Source organism: Betta splendens, chromosome 9 (assembly GCF_900634795.4).
Source record: "Betta splendens chromosome 9, fBetSpl5.4, whole genome shotgun sequence".
In the NCBI taxonomy this organism is placed as follows: domain Eukaryota; kingdom Metazoa; phylum Chordata; class Actinopteri; order Anabantiformes; family Osphronemidae; genus Betta; species Betta splendens.
The window spans coordinates 122589-143031 of NC_040889.2; the positions used below are offsets into that span (position 1 = coordinate 122589).

The 20443-nt window shown below is 44.1% G+C and overlaps 17 non-coding genes across 17 annotated transcripts; 9 read left to right on the plus strand and 8 right to left on the minus strand.

Annotated features, from left to right (window-relative positions):
- The first annotated feature begins 877 nt into the window (after positions 1-877).
- trnaf-gaa (transfer RNA phenylalanine (anticodon GAA)) lies at positions 878-950 on the plus strand. Its single transcript has one exon. It is a non-coding gene; the product is annotated as a tRNA-Phe (tRNA).
- A 1039-nt stretch (positions 951-1989) lies between these two features.
- trnav-cac (transfer RNA valine (anticodon CAC)) lies at positions 1990-2062 on the minus strand. The gene has a single exon. It is a non-coding gene; the product is annotated as a tRNA-Val (tRNA).
- Positions 2063-2961: 899 nt separating this feature from the next.
- trnaf-gaa (transfer RNA phenylalanine (anticodon GAA)) lies at positions 2962-3034 on the plus strand. The gene has a single exon. It is a non-coding gene; the product is annotated as a tRNA-Phe (tRNA).
- Positions 3035-4072: 1038 nt separating this feature from the next.
- Positions 4073-4145, minus strand: trnav-cac (transfer RNA valine (anticodon CAC)). The gene has a single exon. It is a non-coding gene; the product is annotated as a tRNA-Val (tRNA).
- Positions 4146-5043: 898 nt separating this feature from the next.
- Positions 5044-5116, plus strand: trnaf-gaa (transfer RNA phenylalanine (anticodon GAA)). The gene has a single exon. It is a non-coding gene; the product is annotated as a tRNA-Phe (tRNA).
- Positions 5117-6153: 1037 nt separating this feature from the next.
- trnav-cac (transfer RNA valine (anticodon CAC)) lies at positions 6154-6226 on the minus strand. Its single transcript has one exon. It is a non-coding gene; the product is annotated as a tRNA-Val (tRNA).
- An 899-nt stretch (positions 6227-7125) lies between these two features.
- trnaf-gaa (transfer RNA phenylalanine (anticodon GAA)) lies at positions 7126-7198 on the plus strand. Its single transcript has one exon. It is a non-coding gene; the product is annotated as a tRNA-Phe (tRNA).
- A 1036-nt stretch (positions 7199-8234) lies between these two features.
- On the minus strand, positions 8235-8307 carry trnav-cac (transfer RNA valine (anticodon CAC)). The gene has a single exon. It is a non-coding gene; the product is annotated as a tRNA-Val (tRNA).
- An 898-nt stretch (positions 8308-9205) lies between these two features.
- trnaf-gaa (transfer RNA phenylalanine (anticodon GAA)) lies at positions 9206-9278 on the plus strand. The gene has a single exon. It is a non-coding gene; the product is annotated as a tRNA-Phe (tRNA).
- A 1036-nt stretch (positions 9279-10314) lies between these two features.
- Positions 10315-10387, minus strand: trnav-cac (transfer RNA valine (anticodon CAC)). Its single transcript has one exon. It is a non-coding gene; the product is annotated as a tRNA-Val (tRNA).
- Positions 10388-11285: 898 nt separating this feature from the next.
- trnaf-gaa (transfer RNA phenylalanine (anticodon GAA)) lies at positions 11286-11358 on the plus strand. Its single transcript has one exon. It is a non-coding gene; the product is annotated as a tRNA-Phe (tRNA).
- A 1036-nt stretch (positions 11359-12394) lies between these two features.
- trnav-cac (transfer RNA valine (anticodon CAC)) lies at positions 12395-12467 on the minus strand. The gene has a single exon. It is a non-coding gene; the product is annotated as a tRNA-Val (tRNA).
- An 899-nt stretch (positions 12468-13366) lies between these two features.
- Positions 13367-13439, plus strand: trnaf-gaa (transfer RNA phenylalanine (anticodon GAA)). Its single transcript has one exon. It is a non-coding gene; the product is annotated as a tRNA-Phe (tRNA).
- Positions 13440-14475: 1036 nt separating this feature from the next.
- On the minus strand, positions 14476-14548 carry trnav-cac (transfer RNA valine (anticodon CAC)). Its single transcript has one exon. It is a non-coding gene; the product is annotated as a tRNA-Val (tRNA).
- An 899-nt stretch (positions 14549-15447) lies between these two features.
- trnaf-gaa (transfer RNA phenylalanine (anticodon GAA)) lies at positions 15448-15520 on the plus strand. The gene has a single exon. It is a non-coding gene; the product is annotated as a tRNA-Phe (tRNA).
- Positions 15521-16556: 1036 nt separating this feature from the next.
- trnav-uac (transfer RNA valine (anticodon UAC)) lies at positions 16557-16629 on the minus strand. Its single transcript has one exon. It is a non-coding gene; the product is annotated as a tRNA-Val (tRNA).
- Positions 16630-17527: 898 nt separating this feature from the next.
- Positions 17528-17600, plus strand: trnaf-gaa (transfer RNA phenylalanine (anticodon GAA)). The gene has a single exon. It is a non-coding gene; the product is annotated as a tRNA-Phe (tRNA).
- The last annotated feature ends 2843 nt before the right edge of the window (positions 17601-20443 follow it).

Consider the following 20443-nt stretch of genomic DNA (forward strand, 5'->3'; position numbering starts at 1 on the left):
GTCATGGCAAAGTTGGTACAGTATCTCACCTCTTCAAAGCTAATACTTAAACTCGCTGTTGCTTTATCAGAAAGATTTATTGGTTCCTTGAAAATTATTTGTTATGGCCTAATTCTCTGACAAAAATATAAGACGCAATCCAACAAAAGCTGCTCTGGCCAGACACACCAACAATTGCAGCCACTCAAGTTATTTGCTCTCTTTTCAAAACCATTTACCAACTTAAGCCACATTCTTCCTTAAGTACAAATTGCTGCCCCTGAGCATGTTATGATTATGTAGATTGGAGAGGCCTGGAGGTTTTGGTATCTTTCCCGGTCAGCCCTGGTGTAGCACAGCAGAATCTGCCAAAATCAATTTCAATCAAGTTGCTGGAAACACAAACATGTTTTAGCGCTGCTTAAAGCCTACTCAAAGATTCCTTTTTGTTGCATGAAGCAGTAACACACCTCAACAACCAAAGCCAGTGGTTTCTACCTAATGCTACCTGTAGCTGGGAGCTTTTGAATTTTCTCAGCTTACCCTCGTAACCCCCGGTAAATTTTGCAAGAAAAAGCAAGAGTTGATTGCTGTGTGTCAATGACTAGTTACAGTGGACAGCACACACAATCTGATATGGAGTCACTTGATAGATGTTGGCTCCAAAAACATGCGTTTTCCTTTTGGATTCATCCTCCAATCAACATTGTAGAAAATTCAGCAGCTGTTACGACGCTGTTTCGCTATTTGCCTTGTTCTCAGGTTCTTTGACTCTGTAAATTCCCTTAACGGGAATGGTTTTCTTTGTTATCAAGCCACAGGAAGGAAAACTTTTACAAGGTTTTGTCTAAAAACCTGAAATTTGAAACTCTTTGCCAACATCATGTCGCTTGCTTGTGCTGAAATAGCTCAGCTGGGAGAGCGTTAGACTGAAGATCTAAAGGTCCCTGGTTCAATCTTGGGTTTCAGCAGGTAATTCCCCTGTTCTTTGCTTTATCCTTTAAAAGAAAACCTTTACAGGAGGAGGCGGGGCGAGACATACCATGGAAACACAATCTGTAAGGCACTGGCCTCTTAAGATAGGCATTTTGAGTGCGAGTCCCGCCCAGGGTGGAGCAGAGGAAGCTTGCTGGGCCCATAACGCAGACGTCGATGGATCAAAACCCTCCTCTGCTAGAGTTTTTCCACCAGCACCTATGTTGTCATCAACTTTGAGCCTGTAGCTGATCCTAGGCATAAATGACTGAACACACTCATTGCTCTGATAAGAATTTTACAGCAAAGAAACACAGTCGTTAGTCTGATAAGAACATACCAGGCAACAACTTTCAAAGCTGTGTGACTTTGAGTTCCATCACTGGTAAGAGAGAGACATGTGAAAGCACACCAGCCAAAATAAAGGAATCTTGACCAACAGTGGGCTCGAACCCTGAGATTACCAGCCTTTGGCTTATCTGACTGAGCTAGCCAGGCTACAAATAAATACATTTGACTACATATGAGTGATAAGGTCAGGGGGCTCTTGGTAAAAGTTTGGTGCCCTCTGGGGCCACGCTATGTCATTCGACAAAAGTGGCCACTATCGATGAAAGGCTGACACCAATGCTTGGCCATGATGCTCAGTGGCGGCTGAGCATTGGCCTAAAGGCCCGGACATGTCTTTGGTATCCCAGGAATCACAGCTGGGTTCACTGTCCCTCAAAACCTAGGGGTGCCTGATCAGACTGCGTGACGTACAGGACAACGGTCCAAATGAACACACAAACAGGGCTCAGACTTATTATTGTCCCATTTCAGGCTGCAGGTTGATGGTGAGTCTTGCTTCTCTGATTTCAACCCATTCAACTTTCACAGGCGTGCACTGGCTTCTGAAGACAGGGATTACAGGTCATATCCAGGGTTTCAACGACCAATGTCCCGCTCCCTAGCCACAACCACGTGTGTTGCAATACTGAAGAAAAGAAAAAAACTAGTGCTGCTTGTACAAATGTGAGAGAAAATGACATCCTCTGTTTCTGCCTGGCATTGAACCAGGGACCTTTTGCGTGTGAAGCAAACGTGATAACCACTACACTACAGAAACCTTTGATCTGATTAGGCTTTGGTTATGGCAGAGTTGGTACAGTATCTCACCTCTTCAAAGCTAATACTTAAACTCGCTGTTGCTTTATCAGAAAGATTTAATGGTTCCTTGAAAATTATTTGTTGTAGCCTAAATCTCTGACAAAAATATAAGACGCAATCCAACAAAAGCTGCTCTGGCCAGACACACCAACAATTGCAGCCACTCAAGTTATTTGCTCTCTTTTCAAAACCATTTACCAACTTAAGCCACATTCTTTCCTCAAGTACAAATTGCTGCCCCTGAGCATGTTAGGATTGAGTGGATTGGAGAGGCCTGGAGGTTTTGGTATCTTTCCAGGTCAGCCCTGGCGTAGCACAGCAGAATCTGCCAAAATCAATTTCAATCAAGTTGCTGGAAACACAAACATGTTTTAGCGCTGCTTAAAGCCTACTCAAAGATTCCTTTTTGTTGCATGAAGCAGTAACACACCTCAACAACCAAAGCCAGTGGTTTCTACCTAATGCTACTTGTAGCTGGGAGCTTTTGAATTTTCTCAGCTTACCCTCGTAACGCCCGGTAAATTTTGCAAGAAAAAGCAAGAGTTGATTGCTGTGTGTCAATGACTAGTTACAGTGGACAGCACACACAATCTGATATGGAGTCACTTGATAGATGTGGGCTCCAAAAACATGCGTTTTCCTTTTGGATTCATCCTCCAATCAACATTGTAGAAAATTCAGCAGCTGTTACGACGCTGTTTCGCTATTTGCCTTGTTCTCAGGTTCTTTGACTCTGTAAATTCCCTTAACGGGAATGGTTTTCTTTGTTATCAAGCCACAGGAAGGAAAACTTTTACAAGGTTTTGTCTAAAAACCTGAAATTTGAAACTCTTTGCCACCATCATGTGGCTTGCTTGTGCTGAAATAGCTCAGCTGGGAGAGCGTTAGACTGAAGATCTAAAGGTCCCTGGTTCAATCCCGGGTTTCAGCAGGTAATTCCCCTTTTCTTTGCTTTATCCTTTAAAAGAAAACCTTTACAGGAGGAGGCGGGGCGAGACATACCATGGAAACACAATCTGTAAGGCACTGGCCTCTTAAGACAGGCATTTTGAGTGCGAGTCCCGCCCAGGCTGGAGCAGAGGAAGCTTGCTGGGCCCATAACCCAGAGGTCGATGGATTAAAACCCTCCTCTGCTAGAGTTTTTCCATCAGCACCTATGTTGTCATCAACTTTGAGCCTGTAGCTGATCCTAGGCATAAATGACTGAACACACTCATTGCTCTGATAAGAATTTTACAGCAAAGAAACACAGTCGTTAGTCTGATAAGAACATACCAGGCAACAACTTTCAAAGCTGTGTGACTTTGAGTTCCATCACTGGTAACAGAGAGACCTGTGAAAGCACACCAGCCAAAATAAAGGAACCTTGACCAACGGTGGGCTCGAACCCTGAGATTAACAGCTTTAGGCTTATCTGACTGAGCTAGCCAGGCTACAAATAAATACATTTGACTACATATGAGTGATAAGGTCAGGGGGCTCTTGGTAAAAGTTTGGTGCCCTCTGGGGCCACGCTATGTCACTTCGACAAAACTTCTCCATATGATGAAAGGCTGACACCAATGCTTTGGCCATGATGCTCAGTGGCCGCTGTGCATTGGCCTAAAGGCCCGACATGTCTTTGGAATCCCAGGAATCACAGCTGGGTTCACTGTCCCTCAAAACCTTGGGGTGCCTGATCAGACTGCGTGACGTACAGGACAACGGTCCAAATGAACACACAAACAGGGCTCAGACTTATTATTGTCCCATTTCAGGCTGCAGGTTGATGGTGAGTCTTGCTTCTCTGATTTCAATCCATTCAACTTTCACAGACGTGCACTGGCTTCTGAAGACAGGGAGTACAGGTCATATCCAGGGTTTCAACGACCAATGTCCCGCTCCCTACCACAACCACGTGTGTTGCAATACTGAAGAAAAGAAAAAAACTAGTGCTGCTTGTACAAATGTGAGAGAAAATGACATCCTCTGTTTCTGCCTGGCATTGAACCAGGGACCTTTTGCGTGTGAAGCAAACGTGATAACCGCTACACTACAGAAACTTTGATCTGATTAAGGCTTTGGTTATGGCAGAGTTGGTACAGTATCTCACCTCTTCAAAGCTAATACTTAAACTCGCTGTTGCTTTATCAGAAAGATTTAATGGTTCCTTGAAAATTATTTGTTGTAGCCTAAATCTCTGACAAAAATATAAGACGCAATCCAACAAAAGCTGCTCTGGCCAGACACACCAACAATTGCAGCCACTCAAGTTATTTGCTCTCTTTTCAAAACCATTTACCAACTTAAGCCACATTCTTTCTCAAGTACAAATTGCTGCCCCTGAGCATGTTATGATTATGTGGATTGGAGAGGCCTGGAGGTTTTGGTATCTTTCCAGGTCAGCCCTGGCGTAGCACAGCAGAATCTGCCAAAATCAATTTCAATCAAGTTGCTGGAAACACAAACATGTTTTAGCGCTGCTTAAAGCCTACTCAAAGATTCCTTTTTGTTGCATGAAGCAGTAACACACCTCAACAACCAAAGCCAGTGGTTTCTACCTAATGCTACCTTGTAGCTGGGAGCTTTTGAATTTTCTCAGCTTACCCTCGTAACCACGGTAAATTTTGCAAGAAAAAGCAAGAGTTGATTGCTGTGTGTCAATGACTAGTTACAGTGGACAGCACACACAATCTGATATGGAGTCACTTGATAGATGTTGGCTCCAAAAACATGCGTTTTCCTTTTGGATTCATCCTCCAATCAACATTGTAGAAAATTCAGCAGCTGTTACGACGCTGTTTCGCTATTTGCCTTGTTCTCAGGTTCTTTGACTCTGTAAATTCCCTTAACGGGAATGGTTTTCTTTGTTATCAAGCCACAGGAAGGAAAACTTTTACAAGGTTTTGTCTAAAAACCTGAAATTTGAAACTCTTTGCCACCATCATGTGGCTTGCTTGTGCTGAAATAGCTCAGCTGGGAGAGCGTTAGACTGAAGATCTAAAGGTCCCTGGTTCAATCCCGGGTTTCAGCAGGTAATTCCCCTTTTCTTTGCTTTATCCTTTAAAAGAAAACCTTTACAGGAGGAGGCGGGGCGAGACATACCATGGAAACACAATCTGTAAGGCACTGGCCTCTTAAGACAGGCATTTTGAGTGCGAGTCCCGCCCAGGCTGGAGCAGAGGAAGCTTGCTGGGCCCATAACCCAGAGGTCGATGGATTAAAACCCTCCTCTGCTAGAGTTTTTCCATCAGCACCTACGTTGTCATCAACTTTGAGCCTGTAGCTGATCCTAGGCATAAATGACTAAACACACTCATTGCTCTGATAAGAATTTTACAGCAAAGAAACACAGTCGTTAGTCTAATAAGAACATACCAGGCAACAACTTTCAAAGCTGTGTGACTTTGAGTTCCATCACTGGTAAGAGAGAGACCTGTGAAAGCACACCAGCCAAAATAAAGGAACCTTGACCAACGGTGGGCTCGAACCCTGAGATTAACAGCTTTAGGCGTATCTGGCCAAGCTAGCCAGGCTACAAATAAATACAATTGTCTACATATGAGTGATGAGGTCAGGGGGCTCTTGGTAAAAGTTTGGTGCCCTCTGGGGCCACGCTATGTGACTCGACAAAACTGCTCCATATCATGAAAGGCTGACACCAATGCTTGGCCATGATGCTCAGTGGCGGCTGAGCAGTGGCCTAAAGGCCCGGACATGTCTTTTGGAATCCCTGGAATCACAGCTGGGTTCACTGTCCCTCAAAACCCTGGGGTGCCCGATCAGACTGCGTGACGTACAGGACAACGGTCCAAATGAACACACAAACAGGGCTCAGACTTATTATTGTCCCATTTCAGGCTGCAGGTTGATGGTGAGTCTTGCTTCTCTGATTTCAAACCATTCAACTTTCACAGGCGTGCACTGGCTTCTGAAGACAGGGATTACAGGTCATATCCAGGGTTTCAACGACCAATGTCCCGCTCCCTAGCACAACCACGTGTGTTGCAATACTGAAGAAAGAAAAAAACTAGTGCTGCTTGTACAAATGTGAGAGAAAAGGACATCCTCTGTTTCTGCCTGGCATTGAACCAGGGACCTTTTGCGTGTGAAGCAAACGTGATAACCACTACACTACAGAAACCTTGATCTGATTAGGGCTTTGGTTATGGCAGAGTTGGTACAGTATCTCACCTCTTCAAAGCTAATACTTAAACTCGCTGTTGCTTTATCAGAAAGATTTAATGGTTCCTTGAAAATTATTTGTTGTAGCCTAAATCTCTGACAAAAATATAAGACGCAATCCAACAAAAGCTGCTCTGGCCAGACACACCAACAATTGCAGCCACTCAAGTTATTTGCTCTCTTTTCAAAACCATTTACCAACTTAAGCCACATTCTTTCTCAAGTACAAATTGCTGCCCCTGAGCATGTTAGGATTGAGTGGATTGGAGAGGCCTGGAGGTTTTGGTATCTTTCCAGGTCAGCCCTGGTGTAGCACAGCAGAATCTGCCAAAATCAATTTCAATCAAGTTGCTGGAAACACAAACATGTTTTAGCGCTGCTTAAAGCCTACTCAAAGATTCCTTTTTGTTGCATGAAGCAGTAACACACCTCAACAACCAAAGCCAGTGGTTTCTACCTAATGCTACCTTGTAGCTGGGAGCTTTTGAATTTTCTCAGCTTACCCTCGTAACGCCCGGTAAATTTTGCAAGAAAAAGCAAGAGTTGATTGCTGTGTGTCAATGACTAGTTACAGTGGACAGCACACACAATCTGATATGGAGTCACTTGATAGATGTTGGCTCCAAAAACATGCGTTTTCCTTTTGGATTCATCCTCCAATCAACATTGTAGAAAATTCAGCAGCTGTTACGACGCTGTTTCGCTATTTGCCTTGTTCTCAGGTTCTTTGACTCTGTAAATTCCCTTAACGGGAATGGTTTTCTTTGTTATCAAGCCACAGGAAGGAAAACTTTTACAAGGTTTTGTCTAAAAACCTGAAATTTGAAACTCTTTGCCACCATCATGTGGCTTGCTTGTGCTGAAATAGCTCAGCTGGGAGAGCGTTAGACTGAAGATCTAAAGGTCCCTGGTTCAATCCCGGGTTTCAGCAGGTAATTCCCCTTTTCTTTGCTTTATCCTTTAAAAGAAAACCTTTACAGGAGGAGGCGGGGCGAGACATACCATGGAAACACAATCTGTAAGGCACTGGCCTCTTAAGACAGGCATTTTGAGTGCGAGTCCCGCCCAGGGTGGAGCAGAGGAAGCTTGCTGGGCCCATAACCCAGAGGTCGATGGATTAAAACCCTCCTCTGCTAGAGTTTTTCCATCAGCACCTATGTTGTCATCAACTTTGAGCCTGTAGCTGATCCTAGGCATAAATGACTGAACACACTCATTGCTCTGATAAGAATTTTACAGCAAAGAAACACAGTCGTTAGTCTGATAAGAACATACCAGGCAACAACTTTCAAAGCTGTGTGACTTTGAGTTCCATCACTGGTAAGAGAGAGACCTGTGAAAGCACACCAGCCAAAATAAAGGAACCTTGACCAACGGTGGGCTCGAACCCTGAGATTAACAGCTTTAGGCTTATCTGACTGAGCTAGCCAGGCTACAAATAAATACATTTGACTACATATGAGTGATAAGGTCAGGGGGCTCTTGGTAAAAGTTTGGTGCCCTCTGGGGCCACGCTATGTCACTCGACAAAACTTCTCCATATGATGAAAGGCTGACACCAATGCTTGGCCATGATGCTCAGTGGCCGGCTGAGCATTGGCCTAAAGGCCCGACATGTCTTTGGAATCCCAGGAATCACAGCTGGGTTCACTGTCCCTCAAAACCTTGGGGTGCCTGATCAGACTGCGTGACGTACAGGACAACGGTCCAAATGAACACACAAACAGGGCTCAGACTTATTATTGTCCCATTTCAGGCTGCAGGTTGATGGTGAGTCTTGCTTCTCTGATTTCAATCCATTCAACTTTCACAGGCGTGCACTGGCTTCTGAAGACAGGGATTACAGGTCATATCCAGGGTTTCAACGACCAATGTCCCGCTCCCTACCACAACCACGTGTGTTGCAATACTGAAGAAAGAAAAAAACTAGTGCTGCTTGTACAAATGTGAGAGAAAATGACATCCTCTGTTTCTGCCTGGCATTGAACCAGGGACCTTTTGCGTGTGAAGCAAACGTGATAACCGCTACACTACAGAAACTTTGATCTGATTAGGGCTTTGGTTATGGCAGAGTTGGTACAGTATCTCACCTCTTCAAAGCTAATACTTAAACTCGCTGTTGCTTTATCAGAAAGATTTAATGGTTCCTTGAAAATTATTTGTTGTAGCCTAAATCTCTGACAAAAATATAAGACGCAATCCAACAAAAGCTGCTCTGGCCAGACACACCAACAATTGCAGCCACTCAAGTTATTTGCTCTCTTTTCAAAACCATTTACCAACTTAAGCCACATTCTTCCTCAAGTACAAATTGCTGCCCCTGAGCATGTTAGGATTGAGTGGATTGGAGAGGCCTGGAGGTTTTGGTATCTTTCCAGGTCAGCCCTGGTGTAGCACAGCAGAATCTGCCAAAATCAATTTCAATCAAGTTGCTGGAAACACAAACATGTTTTAGCGCTGCTTAAAGCCTACTCAAAGATTCCTTTTTGTTGCATGAAGCAGTAACACACCTCAACAACCAAAGCCAGTGGTTTCTACCTAATGCTACCTGTAGCTGGGAGCTTTTGAATTTTCTCAGCTTACCCTCGTAACCCCCGGTAAATTTTGCAAGAAAAAGCAAGAGTTGATTGCTGTGTGTCAATGACTAGTTACAGTGGACAGCACACACAATCTGATATGGAGTCACTTGATAGATGTTGGCTCCAAAAACATGCGTTTTCCTTTTGGATTCATCCTCCAATCAACATTGTAGAAAATTCAGCAGCTGTTACGACGCTGTTTCGCTATTTGCCTTGTTCTCAGGTTCTTTGACTCTGTAAATTCCCTTAACGGGAATGGTTTTCTTTGTTATCAAGCCACAGGAAGGAAAACTTTTACAAGGTTTTGTCTAAAAACCTGAAATTTGAAACTCTTTGCCACCATCATGTGGCTTGCTTGTGCTGAAATAGCTCAGCTGGGAGAGCGTTAGACTGAAGATCTAAAGGTCCCTGGTTCAATCCCGGGTTTCAGCAGGTAATTCCCCTGTTCTTTGCTTTATCCTTTAAAAGAAAACCTTTACAGGAGGAGGCGGGGCGAGACATACCATGGAAACACAATCTGTAAGGCACTGGCCTCTTAAGACAGGCATTTTGAGTGCGAGTCCCGCCCAGGCTGGAGCAGAGGAAGCTTGCTGGGCCCATAACCCAGAGGTCGATGGATTAAAACCCTCCTCTGCTAGAGTTTTTCCATCAGCACCTATGTTGTCATCAACTTTGAGCCTGTAGCTGATCCTAGGCATAAATGACTGAACACACTCATTGCTCTGATAAGAATTTTACAGCAAAGAAACACAGTCGTTAGTCTGATAAGAACATACCAGGCAACAACTTTCAAAGCTGTGTGACTTTGAGTTCCATCACTGGTAACAGAGAGACCTGTGAAAGCACACCAGCCAAAATAAAGGAACCTTGACCAACGGTGGGCTCGAACCCTGAGATTAACAGCCTTAGGCTTATCTGACTGAGCTAGCCAGGCTACAAATAAATACATTTGACTACATATGAGTGATAAGGTCAGGGGGCTCTTGGTAAAAGTTTGGTGCCCTCTGGGGCCACGCTATGTCACTCGACAAAACTGCTCCATATGATGAAAGGCTGACACCAATGCTTGGCCATGATGCTCAGTGGCGGCTGAGCAGTGGCCTAAAGGCCCGGCATGTCTTTGGAATCCCAGGAATCACAGCTGGGTTCACTGTCCCTCAAAACCTTGGGGTGCCTGATCAGACTGCGTGACGTACAGGACAACGGTCCAAATGAACACACAAACAGGGCTCAGACTTATTATTGTCCCATTTCAGGCTGCAGGTTGATGGTGAGTCTTGCTTCTCTGATTTCAAACCATTCAACTTTCACAGGCGTGCACTGGCTTCTGAAGACAGGGATTACAGGTCATATCCAGGGTTTCAACGACCAATGTCCCGCTCCCTAGCACAACCACGTGTGTTGCAATACTGAAGAAAAGAAAAAAACTAGTGCTGCTTGTACAAATGTGAGAGAAAAGGACATCCTCTGTTTCTGCCTGGCATTGAACCAGGGACCTTTTGCGTGTGAAGCAAACGTGATAACCGCTACACTACAGAAACTTTGATCTGATTAGGGCTTTGGTTATGGCAGAGTTGGTACAGTATCTCACCTCTTCAAAGCTAATACTTAAACTCGCTGTTGCTTTATCAGAAAGATTTAATGGTTCCTTGAAAATTATTTGTTGTAGCCTAAATCTCTGACAAAAATATAAGACGCAATCCAACAAAAGCTGCTCTGGCCAGACACACCAACAATTGCAGCCACTCAAGTTATTTGCTCTCTTTTCAAAACCATTTACCAACTTAAGCCACATTCTTCCTCAAGTACAAATTGCTGCCCCTGAGCATGTTAGGATTGAGTGGATTGGAGAGGCCTGGAGGTTTTGGTATCTTTCCAGGTCAGCCCTGGTGTAGCACAGCAGAATCTGCCAAAATCAATTTCAATCAAGTTGCTGGAAACACAAACATGTTTTAGCGCTGCTTAAAGCCTACTCAAAGATTCCTTTTTGTTGCATGAAGCAGTAACACACCTCAACAACCAAAGCCAGTGGTTTCTACCTAATGCTACCTGTAGCTGGGAGCTTTTGAATTTTCTCAGCTTACCCTCGTAACCCCCGGTAAATTTTGCAAGAAAAAGCAAGAGTTGATTGCTGTGTGTCAATGACTAGTTACAGTGGACAGCACACACAATCTGATATGGAGTCACTTGATAGATGTTGGCTCCAAAAACATGCGTTTTCCTTTTGGATTCATCCTCCAATCAACATTGTAGAAAATTCAGCAGCTGTTACGACGCTGTTTCGCTATTTGCCTTGTTCTCAGGTTCTTTGACTCTGTAAATTCACTTAACGGGAATGGTTTTCTTTGTTATCAAGCCACAGGAAGGAAAACTTTTACAAGGTTTTGTCTAAAAACCTGAAATTTGAATCTCTTTGCCACCATCATGTGGCTTGCTTGTGCTGAAATAGCTCAGCTGGGAGAGCATTAGACTGAAGATCTAAAGGTCCCTGGTTCAATCCCGGGTTTCAGCAGGTAATTCCCCTGTTCTTTGCTTTATCCTTTAAAAGAAAACCTTTACAGGAGGAGGCGGGGCGAGACATACCATGGAAACACAATCTGTAAGGCACTGGCCTCTTAAGACAGGCATTTTGAGTGCGAGTCCCGCCCAGGGTGGAGCAGAGGAAGCTTGCTGGGCCCATAACCCAGAGGTCGATGGATTAAAACCCTCCTCTGCTAGAGTTTTTCCATCAGCACCTATGTTGTCTTTAACTTTGAGCCTGTAGCTAATCCTAGGCATAAATGACTAAACACACTCATTGCTCTGATAAGAATTTTACAGCAAAGAAACACAGTCGTTAGTCTAATAAGAACATACCAGGCAACGACTTTCAAAGCTGTGTGACTTTGAGTTCCATCACTGGTAAGAGAGAGACATGTGAAAGCACACCAGCCAAAATAAAGGAATCTTGACCAACAGTGGGCTCGAACCCTGAGATTACCAGCCTTTGGCTTATCTGACTGAGCTAGCCAGGCTACAAATAAATACATTTGACTACATATGAGTGATAAGGTCAGGGGGCTCTTGGTAAAAGTTTGGTGCCCTCTGGGGCCACGCTATGTCATTCGACAAAAGTGCACTATCCGATGAAAGGCTGACACCAATGCTTGGCCATGATGCTCAGTGGCGGCTGAGCAATGGCCTAAAGGCCCGGCATGTCTTTGGTATCCCAGGAATCACAGCTGGGTTCACTGTCCCTCAAAACCTTGGGGTGCCTGATCAGACTGCGTGACGTACAGGACAACGGTCCAAATGAACACACAAACAGGGCTCAGACTTATTATTGTCCCATTTCAGGCTGCAGGTTGATGGTGAGTCTTGCTTCTCTGATTTCAAACCATTCAACTTTCACAGGCGTGCACTGGCTTCTGAAGACAGGGATTACAGGTCATATCCAGGGTTTCAACGACCAATGTCCCGCTCCCTAGCACAACCACGTGTGTTGCAATACTGAAGAAAAGAAAAAAACTAGTGCTGCTTGTACAAATGTGAGAGAAAAGGACATCCTCTGTTTCTGCCTGGCATTGAACCAGGGACCTTTTGCTTGTGAAGCAAACGTGATAACCGCTACACTACAGAAACCTTTATCTGATTAGGGCTTTGGTTATGGCAGAGTTGGTACAGTATCTCACCTCTTCAAAGCTAATACTTAAACTCGCTGTTGCTTTATCAGAAAGATTTAATGGTTCCTTGAAAATTATTTGTTGTAGCCTAAATCTCTGACAAAAATATAAGACGCAATCCAACAAAAGCTGCTCTGGCCAGACACACCAACAATTGCAGCCACTCAAGTTATTTGCTCTCTTTTCAAAACCATTTACCAACTTAAGCCACATTCTTCCTTCAAGTACAAATTGCTGCCCCTGAGCATGTTAGGATTGAGTGGATTGGAGAGGCCTGGAGGTTTTGGTATCTTTCCCGGTCAGCCCTGGTGTAGCACAGCAGAATCTGCCAAAATCAATTTCAATCAAGTTGCTGGAAACACAAACATGTTTTAGCGCTGCTTAAAGCCTACTCAAAGATTCCTTTTTGTTGCATGAAGCAGTAACACACCTCAACAACCAAAGCCAGTGGTTTCTACCTAATGCTACCTGTAGCTGGGAGCTTTTGAATTTTCTCAGCTTACCCTCGTAACCCCCGGTAAATTTTGCAAGAAAAAGCAAGAGTTGATTGCTGTGTGTCAATGACTAGTTACAGTGGACAGCACACACAATCTGATATGGAGTCACTTGATAGATGTTGGCTCCAAAAACATGCGTTTAGCTTTTGGATTCATCCTCCAATCAACATTGTAGAAAATTCAGCAGCTGTTACGACGCTGTTTCGCTATTTGCCTTGTTCTCAGGTTCTTTGACTCTGTAAATTCCCTTAACGGGAATGGTTTTCTTTGTTATCAAGCCACAGGAAGGAAAACTTTTACAAGGTTTTGTCTAAAAACCTGAAATTTGAAACTCTTTGCCAACATCATGTCGCTTGCTTGTGCTGAAATAGCTCAGCTGTCAGAGCGTTAGACTGAAGATCTAAAGGTCCCTGGTTCAATCCCGGGTATCAGCAGGTAATTCCCCTGTTCTTTGCTTTATCCTTTAAAAGAAAACCTTTACAGGAGGAGGCGGGGCGAGACATACCATGGAAACACAATCTGTAAGGCACTGGCCTCTTAAGATAGGCATTTTGAGTGCGAGTCCCGCCCAGGGTGGAGCAGAGGAAGCTTGCTGGGCCCATAACGCAGACGTCGATGGATCAAAACCCTCCTCTGCTAGAGTTTTTCCACCAGCACCTATGTTGTCGTCAACTTTGAGCCTGTAGCTAATCCTAGGCATAAATGACTAAACACACTCATTGCTCTGATAAGAATTTTACAGCAAAGAAACACAGTCGTTAGTCTAATAAGAACATACCAGGCAACGACTTTCAAAGCTGTGTGACTTTGAGTTCCATCACTGGTAAGAGAGAGACCTGTGAAAGCACACCAGCCAAAATAAAGGAACCTTGACCAACGGTGGGCTCGAACCCTGAGATTAACAGCTTTAGGCTTATCTGACTGAGCTAGCCAGGCTACAAATAAATACATTTGACTACATATGAGTGATAAGGTCAGGGGGCTCTTGGTAAAAGTTTGGTGCCCTCTGGGGCCACGCTATGTCACTCGACAAAACTGCTCCATATGATGAAAGGCTGACACCAATGCTTGGCCATGATGCTCAGTGGCGGCTGAGCAGTGGCCTAAAGGCCCGGCATGTCTTTGGAATCCCAGGAATCACAGCTGGGTTCACTGTCCCTCAAAACCTTGGGGTGCCTGATCAGACTGCGTGACGTACAGGACAACGGTCCAAATGAACACACAAACAGGGCTCAGACTTATTATTGTCCCATTTCAGGCTGCAGGTTGATGGTGAGTCTTGCTTCTCTGATTTCAAACCATTCAACTTTCACAGGCGTGCACTGGCTTCTGAAGACAGGGATTACAGGTCATATCCAGGGTTTCAACGACCAATGTCCCGCTCCCTACCACAACCACGTGTGTTGCAATACTGAAGAAAAGAAAAAAACTAGTGCTGCTTGTACAAATGTGAGAGAAAAGGACATCCTCTGTTTCTGCCTGGCATTGAACCAGGGACCTTTTGCGTGTGAAGCAAACGTGATAACCACTACACTACAGAAACCTTGATCTGATTAGGGCTTTGGTCATGGCAAAGTTGGTACAGTATCTCACCTCTTCAAAGCTAATACTTAAACTCGCTGTTGCTTTATCAGAAAGATTTATTGGTTCCTTGAAAATTATTTGTTATAGCCTAATTCTCTGACAAAAATATAAGACGCAATCCAACAAAAGCTGCTCTGGCCAGACACACCAACAATTGCAGCCACTCAAGTTATTTGCTCTCTTTTTTAAAACCATTTACCAACTTAAGCCACATTCTTCCTTAAGTACAAATTGCTGCCCCTGAGCATGTTATGATTATGTAGATTGGAGAGGCCTGGAGGTTTTGGTATCTTTCCCGGTCAGCCCTGGTGTAGCACAGCAGAATCTGCCAAAATCAATTTCAATCAAGTTGCTGGAAACACAAACATGTTTTAGCGCTGCTTAAAGCCTACTCAAAGATTCCTTTTTGTTGCATGAAGCAGTAACACACCTCAACAACCAAAGCCAGTGGTTTCTACCTAATGCTACCTGTAGCTGGGAGCTTTTGAATTTTCTCAGCTTACCCTCGTAACCCCCGGTAAATTTTGCAAGAAAAAGCAAGAGTTGATTGCTGTGTGTCAATGACTAGTTACAGTGGACAGCACACACAATCTGATATGGAGTCACTTGATAGATGTTGGCTCCAAAAACATGCGTTTACCTTTTGGATTCATCCTCCAATCAACATTGTAGAAAATTCAGCAGCTGTTACGACGCTGTTTCGCTATTTGCCTTGTTCTCAGGTTCTTTGACTCTGTAAATTCCCTTAACGGGAATGGTTTTCTTTGTTATCAAGCCACAGGAAGGAAAACTTTTACAAGGTTTTGTCTAAAAACCTGAAATTTGAAACTTTTTGCCACCATCATGTGGCTTGCTTGTGCTGAAATAGCTCAGCTGGGAGAGCGTTAGACTGAAGACCTAAAGGTTCCTGGTTCAATCCCGGGTTTCAGCAGGTATTTCCCCTGTTCTTTGCTTTATCCTTTAAAATAAAACCTTTACAGGAGGAGGCGGGGCAAGACATACCATGGAAACACAATCTGTAAGGCACTGGCCTCTTAACACAGGCATTTTGAGTGCGAGTCCCGCCCAGGGTGGAGCAGAGGAAGCTTGCTGGGCCCATAACCCAGAGGTCGATGGATCGAAACCCTCCTCTGCTAGAGTTTTTCCACCAGCACCTATGTTGTCATCAACTTTAAGCCTGTAGCTAATCCTAGGCATAAATGACTAAACACACTCATTGCTCTGATAAGAATTTTACAGCAAAGAAACACAGTCGTTAGTCTAACAAGAACATACCAGGCAACGACTTTCAAAGCTGTGTGACTTTGAGTTTCATCACTGGTAGGAGAGAGACCTGTGAAAGCACACCAGCCAAAATAAAGGAACCTTGACCAACGTTGGGCTCGAACCCTGAGATTGACAGCTTTAGGCGTATCTGGCTGAGCTAGCCAGGCTACAAATAAATACATTTGACTACATATGAGTGATAAGGTCAGGGGGCTCTGGGTAAAAGTTTGGTGCCCTCTGGGGCCACGCTATGTGACTCGACAAAACTGCTCCATATGATGAAAGGCTGACACCAATGCTTGGCCATGATGCTCAGTGGCGGCTGAGCAGTGGCCTAAAGGCCCGACATGTCTTTGGAATCCCTGAAATCACAGCTGGGTTCACTGTCCCTCAAAACCTTGGGGTGCCTGATCAGACTGCGTGACGTACAGGACAACGGTCCAAATGAACACACAAACAGGGCTCAGACTTATTATAGTCCCATTTCAGGCTGCAGGTTGATGGTGAGTCTTGCTTCTCTGATTTCAAACCATTCAACTTTCACAGGCGTGCACTGGCTTCTGAAGACAGGGATTACAGGTCATATCCAGGGTTTCAACGACCAATGTCCCGCTCCTAACCACAACCACGTGTGTTGCAATACTGAAGAAAAGAAAAAAACTAGTGCTGCTTGGACAAATGTGAGAGAAAAGGACATCCTCTGTTTCTGCCTGGCATTGAAGCAGGGACCTTTTGCGTGTAAAGCAAACGTGATAACCACTACACTACAGAAACCTTGATCTGATTAGGGCTTTGGTTATGGCAGAGTTGGTACAGTATCTCACCTCTTCAAAGCTAATACTTAGACTCGCTGTTGCTTTATCAGAAAGATGTAATGGTGCCTTGAAAATTATTTGTTGTAGCCTAAATCTCTGACAAAAATATAAGACGCAATCCAACAAAAGCTGCTCTGGCCGGACACACCAAAAATTGCAGCCACTCAAGTTATTTGCTCTTTTTTCAAAACCATTTACCAACTTAAGCCACATTCTTCCTTAAGTACAAATTGCTGCCCTTGAGCATGTTAGGATTGAGTGGATTGGAGAGGCCTGGAGGTTTTGGTATCTTTCCAGGTCAGCCCTGGTGTAGCACAGCAGAATCTGCCAAAATCAATTTCAATCAAGTTGCTGGACACACAAACATGTTTTAGCGCTGCTTAAAGCCTACTCAAAGATTCCTTTTTGTTGCATGAAGCAGTAACACACCTAAACAACCAAAGCCAGTGGTTTTTACCTAATGCTACCTGTAGCTGGGAGCTTTTGAATTTTCTCAGCTTACCCTCGTAACCCCCGGTAAATCTTGCAAGAAAAAGCAAGAATTGATTGCTATGTGTCAATGACTAGTTGCAGTGGACAGCACACACAATCTGATATGGAGTCACTTGATAGATGTTGGCTCCAAAAACATGCATTTTCCTTTTGGATTTATCCTCTAATCAACATTGTAGAAAATTCAGCAGCTGTTACGACGCTGTTTCGCTATTTGCCTTGTTCTCAGGTTCTTTGACTCTGTAAATTCCCTTAACGGGAATGGTTTTCTTTGTTATCAAGCCACAGGAAGGAAAACTTTTACAAGGTTTTGTCTAAAAACCTGAAATTTGAAACTCTTTGCCAACATCATGTGGCTTGCTTGCGCTGAAATAGCTCAGCTGGGAGAGCATTAGACTGAAGATCTAAAGGTCCCTGGTTCAATCCCGGGTTTTAGCAGGTAATTCCCCTGTTCTTTGCTTTATCCTTTAAAAGAAAACCTTTACAGGAGGAGGCGGGGCGAGACATACAATGGAAACACAATCTGTAAGGCACTGGCCTCTTAAGACAGGCATTTTGAGTGCGAGTCCCGCCCAGGGTGTAGCAGAGGAAGCTTGCTGGGCCCATAACCCAGAGGTCGATGGATTAAAACCCTCCTCTGCTAGAGTTTTTCCATCAGCACCTATGTTGTCATCAACTTTGAACCTGTAGCTAATCCTAGGCATAAATGACTAAACACACTCATTGCTCTGATAAGAATTTTACAGCAAAGAAACACAGTCGTTAGTCTAATAAGAACATACCAGGCAAAGACTTTCAAAGCTGTGTGACTTTGAGTTTCATCACTGGTAAGAGAGAGACATGTGAAAGCACACCAGCCAAAATAAAGGGATCTTGACCAACAGTGGGCTCGAACCCTGAGATTACCAGCTTTAGGCGTATCTGGCTGAGCTAGCCAGGCTACAAATAAATACATTTGACTACATATGAGTGATAAGGTCAAGGGGCTTTTGGTAAAAGTTTGGTGCCCTCTGGGGCCACGTTATGTCACTCGACAAAACTGCTCCATATGATGAAAGGCTGACACCAATGCTTGCCCATGATGCTCAGTGGCTGCTGAGCAGTGGCCTAAAGGCCCGGCATGTCTTTGGAATCCCTGAAATCACAGCTGGGTTCACTGTCCCTCAAAACCTTGGGGTGCCTGATCAGACTGCGTGACGTACAGGACAACGGTCCAAATGAACACACAAACAGGGCTCAGACTTATTATAGTCCCATTTCAGGCTGCAGGTTGATGGTGAGTCTTGCTTCTCTGATTTCAAACCATTCAACTTTCACAGGCGTGCACTGGCTTCTGAAGACAGGGATTACAGGTCATATCCAGGGTTTCCACGACCAATGTCCCGCTCCCTAGCACAACCACGTGTGTTGCAATACTGAAGAAAGAAAAAAACTAGTGCTGCTTGTACAAATGTGAGAGAAAAGAACATCCTCTGTTTCTGTCTGGCATTGAACCAGGGACCTTTTGCGTGTGAAGCAAACGTGATAACCACTACACACACACTTGACACGCAATTTTTGTGTGGAATTCAAGCCGCAACAAAGCAAGTTTGTGGTTCAAGTATTTTCTAAAGTGACCAAACACAGTTGGAGGCTCCGCTTTAGCTCCATTGATTCTAATGTGCCCATGGAAAGCATAGTCGGCACTTTCAACAAGTTTTTTTGGATCGCTCCTTCCTCAAGAACTGTCTCTCAAAGCCTTGTCAGGATTCTGTAGTGTAGTGGTTATCACGTTTGCTTCACACGTAAAAGGTCCCTTGTTTGATGCCAGGCAGAAAAAGGTAAGTTTTTCTTTCAACTTTCTCCATGCAGGGGCAATTTTTATGCCACTGTAGCCATGTTCAAAATATCTATATAGTAGAAATGCATGGCACATGATCTGTTGATTCTTCTAAAAAGCAACAAATCAAACGTGAGGACATGGTTGCGTTTTGCATCTCAGAGTTTGAACATCTGTTGCTGAAACCTGGGATGGACCAAAGGATGCAGATCTTGAGTCTAACACTCTCCCGCCTGAGCTACTCCAGCAAAAAAGAGTTACTTTGTGGTAGTCAAAAGCAGCAATCCTCAGCTGTTTTTTTTTATAAAAGAAAATTAAATTCATGCGTCATGTGGTGGGATGACAAAGAAAAACACTCCCCGTCAGGGAATCGATCCCTGGTCTTCCGCGTGACAAGCAGAGATACTGGCCACTATACTAACGAGGACCAAATTTGCAGTCTGTAGGACATCAAGTCACACTTGACACACAATTTTTGTGTGGAATTTAAGCTGCAACAAAGCAAGTTTGTGGTTCAAATATTTTCCAAAAAGACCAAAAACATTTGGAGGCTCCGCTTTAGCTCCATTGATTCACATGTACCCATGGAAAGCATAGTCGGCACTGTCAACAAGTTTTTTTGGAACTCTCCTTCCTCAAGAACTGTCTCTCAAAGCCTTGTCAGGTTTCTGTAGTGTAATGGTTATCACGTTTGCCTTACACGAAAAAGGCCCCTGGTTCGAAACCAGGCAAAAAACTTTAAAGGGCTCATATAAAAAATCCATTTTTTAGACATATTGGAGCGTTCCTATGACTCTATGGGTCACATATACACACACTGAGCACGGTAGAAATGCATTTCCTGCTTTTTTCACATTTTGAAAAAAGTTCTCCTTGCAAATCCTGAACCACCACCCCCACAATGATCCCGAACCAAAACTGGACTTCCGCCATTTCCCCCCTCTCACTCAACGTGAACAGACAAGCACGGCAGCGTCCAAGGGTCTGTGCATGAAGTGCAATTCATTATTCATGTGTAAAATGAAAATTGAATAACGTCTTTTTATGCTGTGTTTCGCTTCCGTAAATCGGTAAAACACATTTGCGATATACTGATTTACTCATTCTCCTTTTCTCCACTTTCAAAACGAAATAAGAAAAAGGGAAACCGGGGGCGGGGCCAGTCGCCGGACTTTCAAATTAAAACGCCAAAGGGCATTTGAAGCGCAACATGGGCAAATATTTGTAACTCTTGAAGGATTGCGGTCGTGTTTTGACACACAATGAGACCCACATTGTTAACATTAATCAACGTAACAATCATTTATTTAAATCATTTATTTAACCAAGCTATTTAACCAAGTGCTGACAACTGTCGTTTACGTTACGACTCATGGCGTTTGCTAAAGGAATGACAGGTCAGTCAGCTCGCCACCGTCGGGTCACTTACAGAATCACCTGTCAACAAAGCTAAGTTTTTGGG